Source organism: Bombyx mori, chromosome 17 (genome assembly GCF_030269925.1).
Source record: "Bombyx mori chromosome 17, ASM3026992v2".
NCBI lineage: Eukaryota > Metazoa > Arthropoda > Insecta > Lepidoptera > Bombycidae > Bombyx > Bombyx mori.
Genome location: NC_085123.1, coordinates 2,550,644 through 2,560,260, shown reverse-complemented (window position 1 = coordinate 2,560,260; position 9,617 = coordinate 2,550,644).

The window sequence follows — 9,617 nt, the reverse complement described above, 5'->3', positions numbered from 1 at the left end:
AAATTTCATATGAACTCGTCAAGTATTGCCTGGTGTTAAGTGATTACCGGAGCCCATAGACGTAACACTGCTCCACCCTTCAAACCGAAACGCATTACTGCTTCACGGCAGAAATAGGCAGGGTGGTGGTACCTACCCGCGCGGACTCACAAAAGGTCCTACCACCAGTAAAACCAGTACATGGTCATGTCTTTTTTTTCTACCTATGCTGATAGCCTTGAGAGGCTATTTCAGCTTCGCCCTAACATGTAGGTGAGCTCACGGGGCTCAAACCGGGACTGTTGCTAACACTGGCCCTAGCAAGAGCAGTGTTTCGCAGAATCTACCACGGGATCGGAAACGCGACCCACTGAGAAGACCCGGCGAGAAACTCAGTGAGCACCACGTCTCTGTCGACCCCGCAAAACTAGCAGCGTGAATATATGTCGTTACAAGGCTCGGCACGCGCGCGCTCTCGCATAGTTAGTTCATCGAACTCGCACACTTTTTTGTCTTGCATCGTAGGCGGGTCGTCACGATTAAGATCTTCTGATTATCACTGCGTCGGCCTGGTGGTTATCGACGGCTGCACCACGGGATCCGGGTTCGGTACCCGGTCGACGGTTTGTCAAAAATATTCGAGATATACAGGTTCTTATGTCATTAAAATAAATAATTGGAATCGAATGTAGGTTATATGACCCCCGGTAGACCAACGCGCGACGCTCCGAATGTGATTGTTCGGAACTTGTATTTTTTTTATTGCTTAGATGGTTGGACGAGCTCACAGCCCACCTGGTGTTAGTTGGTTACTGGAGCCCATAAACATCCACAACGTAAATGCGCCACCCACCTTAAGATATAAGTTCTAAGGTCTCAAGTATAGTTACAACGGCTGCCCCACCCTTCAAACCGAAACACATGACTGCTTCACGGCAGAAATAGGCAGGGTGGTGGTACCCACCCGCGTGGACTCACAAGAGGTCCTATTTTGCGGGTTTCAGTTTTATTACACGATGTTATTCCTTCACCGCGGAAATCAAATATCTGGTCTTCTGTGATGGCTACTGCCACACGAATTCAAATTTTTTGATTAATTGTGTGTAATCTTGTATAAAAAGAATTGTACAAGGGTAAATAAACCTCTATCTTCTGGGCAAGCGAGAGTAAGTCACCACTCATATTCGCTTCGAGAGGATCCCATCCCTTTTTACCACCACACCGCCCATCACCGAAGCTGATTCGTACTAGGAACCGCTGCCTTCATCCACTGCACTTTTTAAAACCTTTTTTGTCACATAGTACCATCCGGCTTTGGAATGAACTTCCGGCGTTTTCCGATTTTGACATGCCCTTTTCAAACGAGGCTTGAGGAGAGTCCTCTGCAGTAGACAGCGTCCTGCTTGTGTTCCTGTTATGGCTGATGTCCATGAGCAAAAGTGGCGAATTATCATTAGGCTAATCATAAGCTCCTTTCTACTTGCAGAGGCAATAAAAAACAAACCCCTCAGACGGGCAAAAAAACGTGCCCATTTATCTTGCTGTAAGATAAAAATAGGTAAGCAAATTTCTTTATTATTTATCCAAATAAGTATAGAGAAAAATCTTCAGAACGTTATATTCTAGTTGAAAATCAGAAAAGCTCAAAATCAAAAGCTACAGCCAAATTAAAGGGTTTCGTTGATGTCTTTTGTACCGAATACTGAATTTTAGATGAGAAGACGGACCGCCTAGTATAAAAAAGTCTTCAGAAAGATTTGATTGTGCAATAATTGATGTTGTATCAAAATGGAACGTTTGAATCAAATACACTGATCAAGGATTATAGGGCCGGTACTGCAATGCAGCATTAACGCGCTCCTTAAAATTTTTAACATTAAGTGGGCCGTAAGCTTCTTCACCCATTCACACCAAAATATCTCCAGATAACGTATGTACACTCGCAGATGAGTGAATAGTTATATTCAATTACTTGTTTATTTTCTTAATTTACTAAATTCAAAATAGCAAATGTTTGTTCTTAAATTTACTGTAACCGACAGGTGAAATGCGAGCCATAGTGTAATGATCCATCTTCATTCGTCATCATCAACCCATGATTTTCCACGATTGGATTCTCCTCTCTCCCAATTTATACCAGTTAGACCGGCCTCAGAATCTTCTCCTCCATTTCTTGACGGCTACCCTCCGCAAGTCATTGTACTACCTCGCCGGGGGACGTCCAATTCAATTTCTTTTATAACTGCTTTTATAATAGCCGTTGTAACTATACTGAGATCTTAGAACTTATATCTCAAGGTGGGTGGCGCATTTACGGTGTAGATGTCTATGGGCTTCAGTAACCACCTAACAGCAGATGGGCTGTGAGCTCGTCCATCCATCTAAGCAATAAATAAAAAAAAAATAAAAAAATTGAGGTCTTTTTGATTTCGCCAAAATCCAGTTTTATAGAGTCTGTGGTTTTGGTTGTGCCCAGATATCATTTGGTGTGGTTTGGACTCGTCCCCTGTTAAGAAATGATAATCGAACATCACATGAGACGTCACTGTCAATGTTGTGGCAAATGTTGCATTGTCATATTTCATGAGTGAACGCTCTGAGTAAAATAATATAGTCTGCTCTTCCTGTTTCCGGACGCTTGATTGTTGATCGCTTATTGAACATTTAAGATGTAAAAAATAACCTTACATAAAAATTATTGTAATTATTTTAAAGAAAACCAGAAATAAAGAGGTCCAGTTAAAAAACAAGCCAGATTTTCATTATCCCCTATATTTGCCTATACGCAGTCCCCACTCGAGGACCCGTCTACTTCAGCGACCATTGGTTCTGCGGCCGGTCATCGTTCTCGTCGAACCCGTCGCTTGCGACGAAGGGCTTGACGAGTAAAGCAACCCTTAGAGACACAGCCCACTGAGTTTCTCGCCGGATCTTCTCAGTGGGTCGCGTTTCCGATCCGGTAGTAGATTCTGCGAAGCACGGCTCTTGCTAGGGTTCGTGTTAGCAACGTTCGTGTTCTGCGGCTTCTGGTTCTATATGTTCCGCCCTACTTCAGCTACCCGACTTTCTGGGCTATATCGATGACTAGTTCTCTGTTGCATAACCTCATCCCTGATTTGATCGTTCACTGAGGCTCCAAGCATTGCTCTTTCTATTCGCATCATCCAATCAGCCTGCGGGAATCTTGTTAATGTTCGTTCTACGGTACGCAACAATAATAAGTTACTGTAACAATAATTTATTATGTATGCGTTGAATCTTTATTGATATTTCAATAATGCTATCAAAATTACACGTCCTGTATTAATGTCACGGCGACCGATAAATTAGTAGAATGGTTTCATTACGACTTAATAAAACACAAATAGCGAACGAGGAAAGTTCCTAGGTTCAAGCAAAGCTGGGTTATAAATATCAGGCACACCTCTGATATTTAGGGCCTGTGTAGTATCTTTAGAGATCCTTTGGGATAATATAAAGTGGATATTGATAACGTGGATGACGTAAGACAAAACAATAGCCTCTTAGGCTACCAGTGAATAGATAGAGGAAAAAAAGAAATGTAACTGAAATGTAAATCCGACGAAACATTTCAAAATAAGCGGTATAACATTTAGAATCAGATAAATAGGCTTACCTGATAGCATAAGGAATAAAAACTAAAAATCCATTCAAAATAATAATGGGACGTCAAAATCAAATCCACTATTAATTCCTAAAAAGAAAGCCTTCATTCAATGACTCAATGGTCAAAACCACTGATGATCTATATATTAATACGTGAAGCAAAAACTTTGTATTCCTTTTTACGAAAATTGCGCGGACGGAGGAGTATGAAATTTTCCACACTTATAGAGAATATAGAGAAGAAGTGCACAATGCTAATATTTTTTTAAATAATGCATAAAAGATACATTAAATCAATAAAGAAAACATTACACACACTACATACCATGTAGTTGACGCACACACGCATGTATACTATTTATTGTCAAACTTTTGCTCTTGACGTCTGTGGTCAAATTGGGAATAGATTAAATATTGTTTGTCTTTATTAATTTTTTTTTTTATAGAGTAGCCTTGGCGAAATTTGTGATTATAGAAGTATAAAATACAATCATAATAGTATACAAACTTACAATTCCAATTAATTATAGTCGAATTTCGACTACTGCGGGACCTCTGGTAACATATAAATAAACTAATATGTATGTATTCGATTCGAAAATTAATACTCTAAATTGACGTTTGTCAAAGTTAAACGAACAAGAAGAATGAAATTTTATTGGACCTGTCATCCCGGATCGCGTGTCGGAGACGTGTAAATCAAGTGTAACCGCATCTCGGATACAGTGATAAACCAACGCCACTGACTTTAGATTATATCGAATACTAGACGTGATTCGCGGTTTGACACGCTTCAAAATCAAAAATCAAAAACTTTTTTTTTTTTTATTCAACATAAATGAAAGTACATACTTGTTGAACGTCAAAAGAACTACTGCCAATTCACAAGAACTAGCCTCCGTCCTGAGAAGAATTGGCAAGAAACTCAGCAGGCATGTTTTTTTTTTTAAATATTAGATAAAAAAAAATTGGATTTTTTTTAAATATTCATTTTTACAATGAGTATTATAACGTAACAATTATTACAATATTGAAATGCCCGGAGTGAGCAACTCGTTCCCACTTTGTGCAATCTTCTAGATAATCATTGACTTTATAGTAAGCTTTATTGCACAGATGTTCTTTAATAGTTTTCTTAAACCTATGTATATGTAGGTTCTGAACATCTTGTGGGATTTTGTTGTACAGGCGCACAGACAAACACCCGAATGAATTTCGTATCTTATGTAACCTACTCATCGGCACAACAAGAGTTGTTATTCATATATTTAACCGTTGGTAGGTATGTAATGTACTAGCCGTACTCGCCCGCTTCGCTGCGCATTTAAAATTATTATTTGTCATTATTATTAGGAAGTCCAACACTCATATAAACATTAGCCTATACATTAAGTACACGTATTTTCTATATGGATACCAAGCTTCAACTCAATCGGATGCATGGTCCAGTAGTTATAACGTAACATCCGTAAAAACCACTGTAGATTTATATATTAGTATAGATGTAATAAGGTAGGTATGTAAAGCTATCATATTCGCTAATTCAGATTATAGACAATCTATCTGCGAAATGTCATCCAAAGATACATATACAGATTGTAATTTAAGTCTAGATACTCACACTGATTTATTACGTTGATTTATCATTAAATTAATTGAGCAGTTTATATATTAATTGATTATACTCTATTCCAATTACGAAGTCCCATGAGACAGATGTTATTATTATGTTTTTGTGTGTGTGAATTAATTGTGTAATGATTTAGATTGGTTGTGTATTTTTTAAATGATTTTTACGACCATTAACAAAAAATTATAATTATTTAAAATTACGCGAAACGTGAAGAGTTACGTTGTAAGAAGTGTCAAAAGAGACTTCGTAATTGGAATAGAGTATAAATAAATAAATATTTACTAACAATCACGCCACGTTAACTGGTCCCGTGATAAGTTCGTAAATAACTTGTGTTACAGGTACCAGATAACGGAAATAAATGTAAGATTTTTTATTATACATATACATATATTTTTTAATATACATCCATAACCCTGGAAAAGACATTTATATTTACCATACAAATATCTTCCCTTGGCGGGATTCGAACCCGCGACCCCCTTGTGTAGTGACCATGTACCACTACACCAGACGGCCGATAAAATTATAGTCGTATAGTTATAGTCGTTGAAGTCTTTAATTTAGGACTTCGCTTTTTGTTGAGTTGTTTTGTTTTCAATTTCTCCGAAGACCATGTGAGCGTAGTACAGCAGTATCACTTCGGGCTTAGCCTGCGCTCACGAAGCTGGAAAAACCTTCGTACCACCAGGAATCCCTCCATTAAAATAAATTCGACATATAACAATGTTTTAATGTCGTTGTTTTTAATGAATTTAAATGGCTTCTCGACTGCTCTCTCAATAACACTGACATTGATAGGTAAATTTTGATCTCATAATTGGTAAGGTTGTTTGCACTCCTGGCTGTACCACTAGATGATTCCTCGTTAGCATTTTTGTTAAAGATACGACGTATAGAACAACGATAATTCGGGACAATTTTGTCTGGAACTATTGACTGCTGCTTGATTTTTGATTTTTGAAGGATGCAAACAATGCGGTAAGAGACCGCAAGCCTGACTAGGTAGTCAGAGAGATTGTAAGACATTGAAATTCGACGAATATCTGCAGCTCTCTGAAGCAGTTCGGTAAGGCACGTCCGTGTCCCAAATCGCCATTTTACAAAACCAAATCGATCCCCGCTTGTTGATTGCTTAAAATCAAATGTGCCTGTTTGGCTTTTGTTCTCATTCAAACTAATCAATTTCTTTTTTGTGCAATAGAATGTGAGTAAGAAACTTTTGTGATAAGACAATGAAGACTGCTCCTAATACTGGCGATTCTAAGCGCGTGTAAGAATTTCACGCAATGTTCCTTAAAAGATCAAGTGCAGTTTTGTTGTTTGTTCAAAGGTTTGTCCCAGAGTACAAACAATTCGCGCTAGGTAACACGCTAGTCGCATAACAAATGGATTTCTAATACTATTCGCGGATAGTCACAACACAAATCGTTCACTAATCTATCCTAAAATACTAATATTATAAAGAGGAAAGATTTGTTGGTTTGTTTGTATTGAATAGGCTCCGAAACTACTGAACCGATTTGATAAATTCTTTCAGTGTTTGGAAGCTACATTATTCCCGAGTGACATAGGATATAATCTTTTTTGAAATAATTAGGGATTCCTACTAAAACCCCACTAACGTAACCCAAAGTGTATAAAAATTAACTAAAATATTCTTTATATCGCGTACACTGCGAAAACTAATGATGATAGAATAAAATAATGTATTACGACTTTGTAGAACACATTATTATTTACAAAAAGTGTCGCGACAGCATATGTCTAACTATTATAGCCATGCCGCAATAAGTATTCTTTTATTTAAAAAATAAAACGACGCCAAATATCGTTAAAATTTTTGTTAAAGACCCGAGCGGAGCCGGAGCGGCCTAGTAGTAAATAAATATAAATACCTACGTAACGTATAAGAACATATTTAAATTAAAAACAAATATATATTATTTTTACAGCCACGTAAGAAGTTGTTGTGAGTTTATACATCACGCACACTTAAAACCAGTAACGCCATCTATGAACAAAGTAATGAATTTAATTCTCAAACATTTACCGAAAAGATTAGAAATACGAGTATTTTATTAAATTGCATCGACGCGTGCTTATAATTTACTTAGGTTGACAAACGAGTTTACTTCTAACCCTGTATCGCTGGCTGAGACCATAAGGGCTGTGAATGTCACTTTTCACTTTAAAAACCTACCTACTAATAGATAGCGACTTGGCGTGGTTGGTAAACTAAACTCGCCCAAAAACACGTCATTACGGATCCTCCCGATCCATTAACGGTGCTTTTAGGTACCTCAAGCACCGGTCACCGTCCTCGCCGAGCCTGTCGCTTGCGACTAAGGGGTCGACGAGTAAATTAACCCATAGACACAGCCCACTGAGTTTCTCAGTTTCCGATCCGGTGGTAGATTCTACGAAGCAGTGCTCTTGCTAGGGCCAGTGTTAGTAACACCTCCGGTTTGAGCCCCGAGAGCTCACCCACACGCTAGGGTAACGCTGATATAGCCTCTCAAGGCTTTCATCAGCGTTACTATCATCAAAAACTTTGAGTTGGTATTAAGCTCGCAGATATGTTAGCTGAAAAATCTGTTTGTCTGCCTGCGACTTTCTTTTAAAATTATTTTTACGCTAAGTAACACCTACAGCAGCCGTTATACTGTAAGGCGGAGACTTAGAACTCATTTCTCAAGGTGAATAGCGACATTTACATTGTTGATGTCTATGGGCTCCAGTAACCGCTTAACGTCAGATAAGCCGAGAGCTCGTTCACCCATCACGACAGCAACATGGTCGGAGTTTTTGATTACTTTGAAGAAATCTACTAAATCTACAAGAATTCATGGTTACACTAAAGAATTAACTGAGCTTACAAAAGACCGAGCTTTATATAGCGTTTAATGTTCCTCGTCACTACGAGCAAACGACTTTATTTCAAAGCTGCACTTTGTGCATGCACGTTGTAAATGTCAACGTCATATTATTATTTTAACGTGAAATCCAATCTTATAAATGAATTTCTTTTCTTTTCTTTATTTCTATACTTTAACCAACATTTCTGTCTTTTATCTGTTTATTTGGTGGTGTTTGGTGGTTTTGGGGGTTGGTGCTTCCCGCTTCCGTAGGTTTAACCCGCGATTCCCTACAAGTGACCCCTGGGTGGTGCTAAACGGGAGCCGAAAACATAACCGGTGGTAGGACCTAGTCCGACTGGCTGGCGACCACCCTCCAACTAGAGTCCGCCGCCAAATAGCCTAGCTGTGTTCCGGCGTGTGGGTTGGAGAGCCAGTTCTATCCCTTCCTTTTCCCCTTCCTTGTTGGGGGTGAGTCTTGGTGACGCCTGGAACTTGCGGAGCAGACGTGCGTGCGAACTCGCGGGGCGTGATTGTTTGACGGGGGTATAGGGAGACCCAGTGAAACGGTACCCGCTGCCGCCCGCCGGTCAGTAGGGGACCTGAACCCGGGTGTCTCTACTAAACTCCGCCCCGGGAAGCTGTCCCGCCAACCGGTGTAAAATCCTGTCGTGCGGTCGTCGTGCCGGAGTCGGAGACCGGAGTGGATCCCGGCGATCGCACGCAGAGTGGACTGGGGGCCCTTCCATGCCCTGCGTCAGTCTCTCACGCAATCCGTGGTCGAGCACGTACTATGTTCCGCGCTTCATTCAGGTGTTGCCTCGATCTCACCTCCAACATCCTACCTCTCCTAATCCTACTCTCCGAAAATTTTACAACTATGAAGTCGCCAAAAAAAAAGAAAAGGGTTTCACAGGCGGTTCCCCATTCCACATTTAATGTGGATTTCAGCAATGTCAGGGGCCTACATAGCAACCTTGACGCCGTACACCACCACCTTGAGACGGCGCAGCCTGCCCTGCTTTTTTTAACGGAGACGCAGATATCTGCTCCGGATGATACCTCATACCTTGAGTATCCCGGCTACGTATTGGAGCACAACTTCCTGCGTAAAGCCGGGGTATGCGTATTCGTCCGGGCTGATGTCTGTTGTCGCCGTCTTCGGGGCCTCGAACAACGGGACCTGTCCCTCTTGTGGCTGCGCGTAGATCACGGGGGCCGTAGCCGAATCTACGCGTGCCTGTACAGGTCCCACAGCAGTGATGCAGGTTCAGCTCTGTTTGAGCATGTGCAAGAGGGGACTAACCGCGTGCTTGAGCAGTACCCATCTGCGGAGGTGGTGGTTCTTGGAGACTTTAACGTTCACCACCAAGAGTGGTTGGGGTCCAGAACCACTGACCTCCCGGGTCGGACTGCCTACGATTTCGCCTTGGCCTACGGCTTCTCCCAGCTGGTGACACAGCCCACCCGTGTCCCAGATATCGAGGGGCACGAGCCTTCTTTGTTGGACCTTCTGCTGA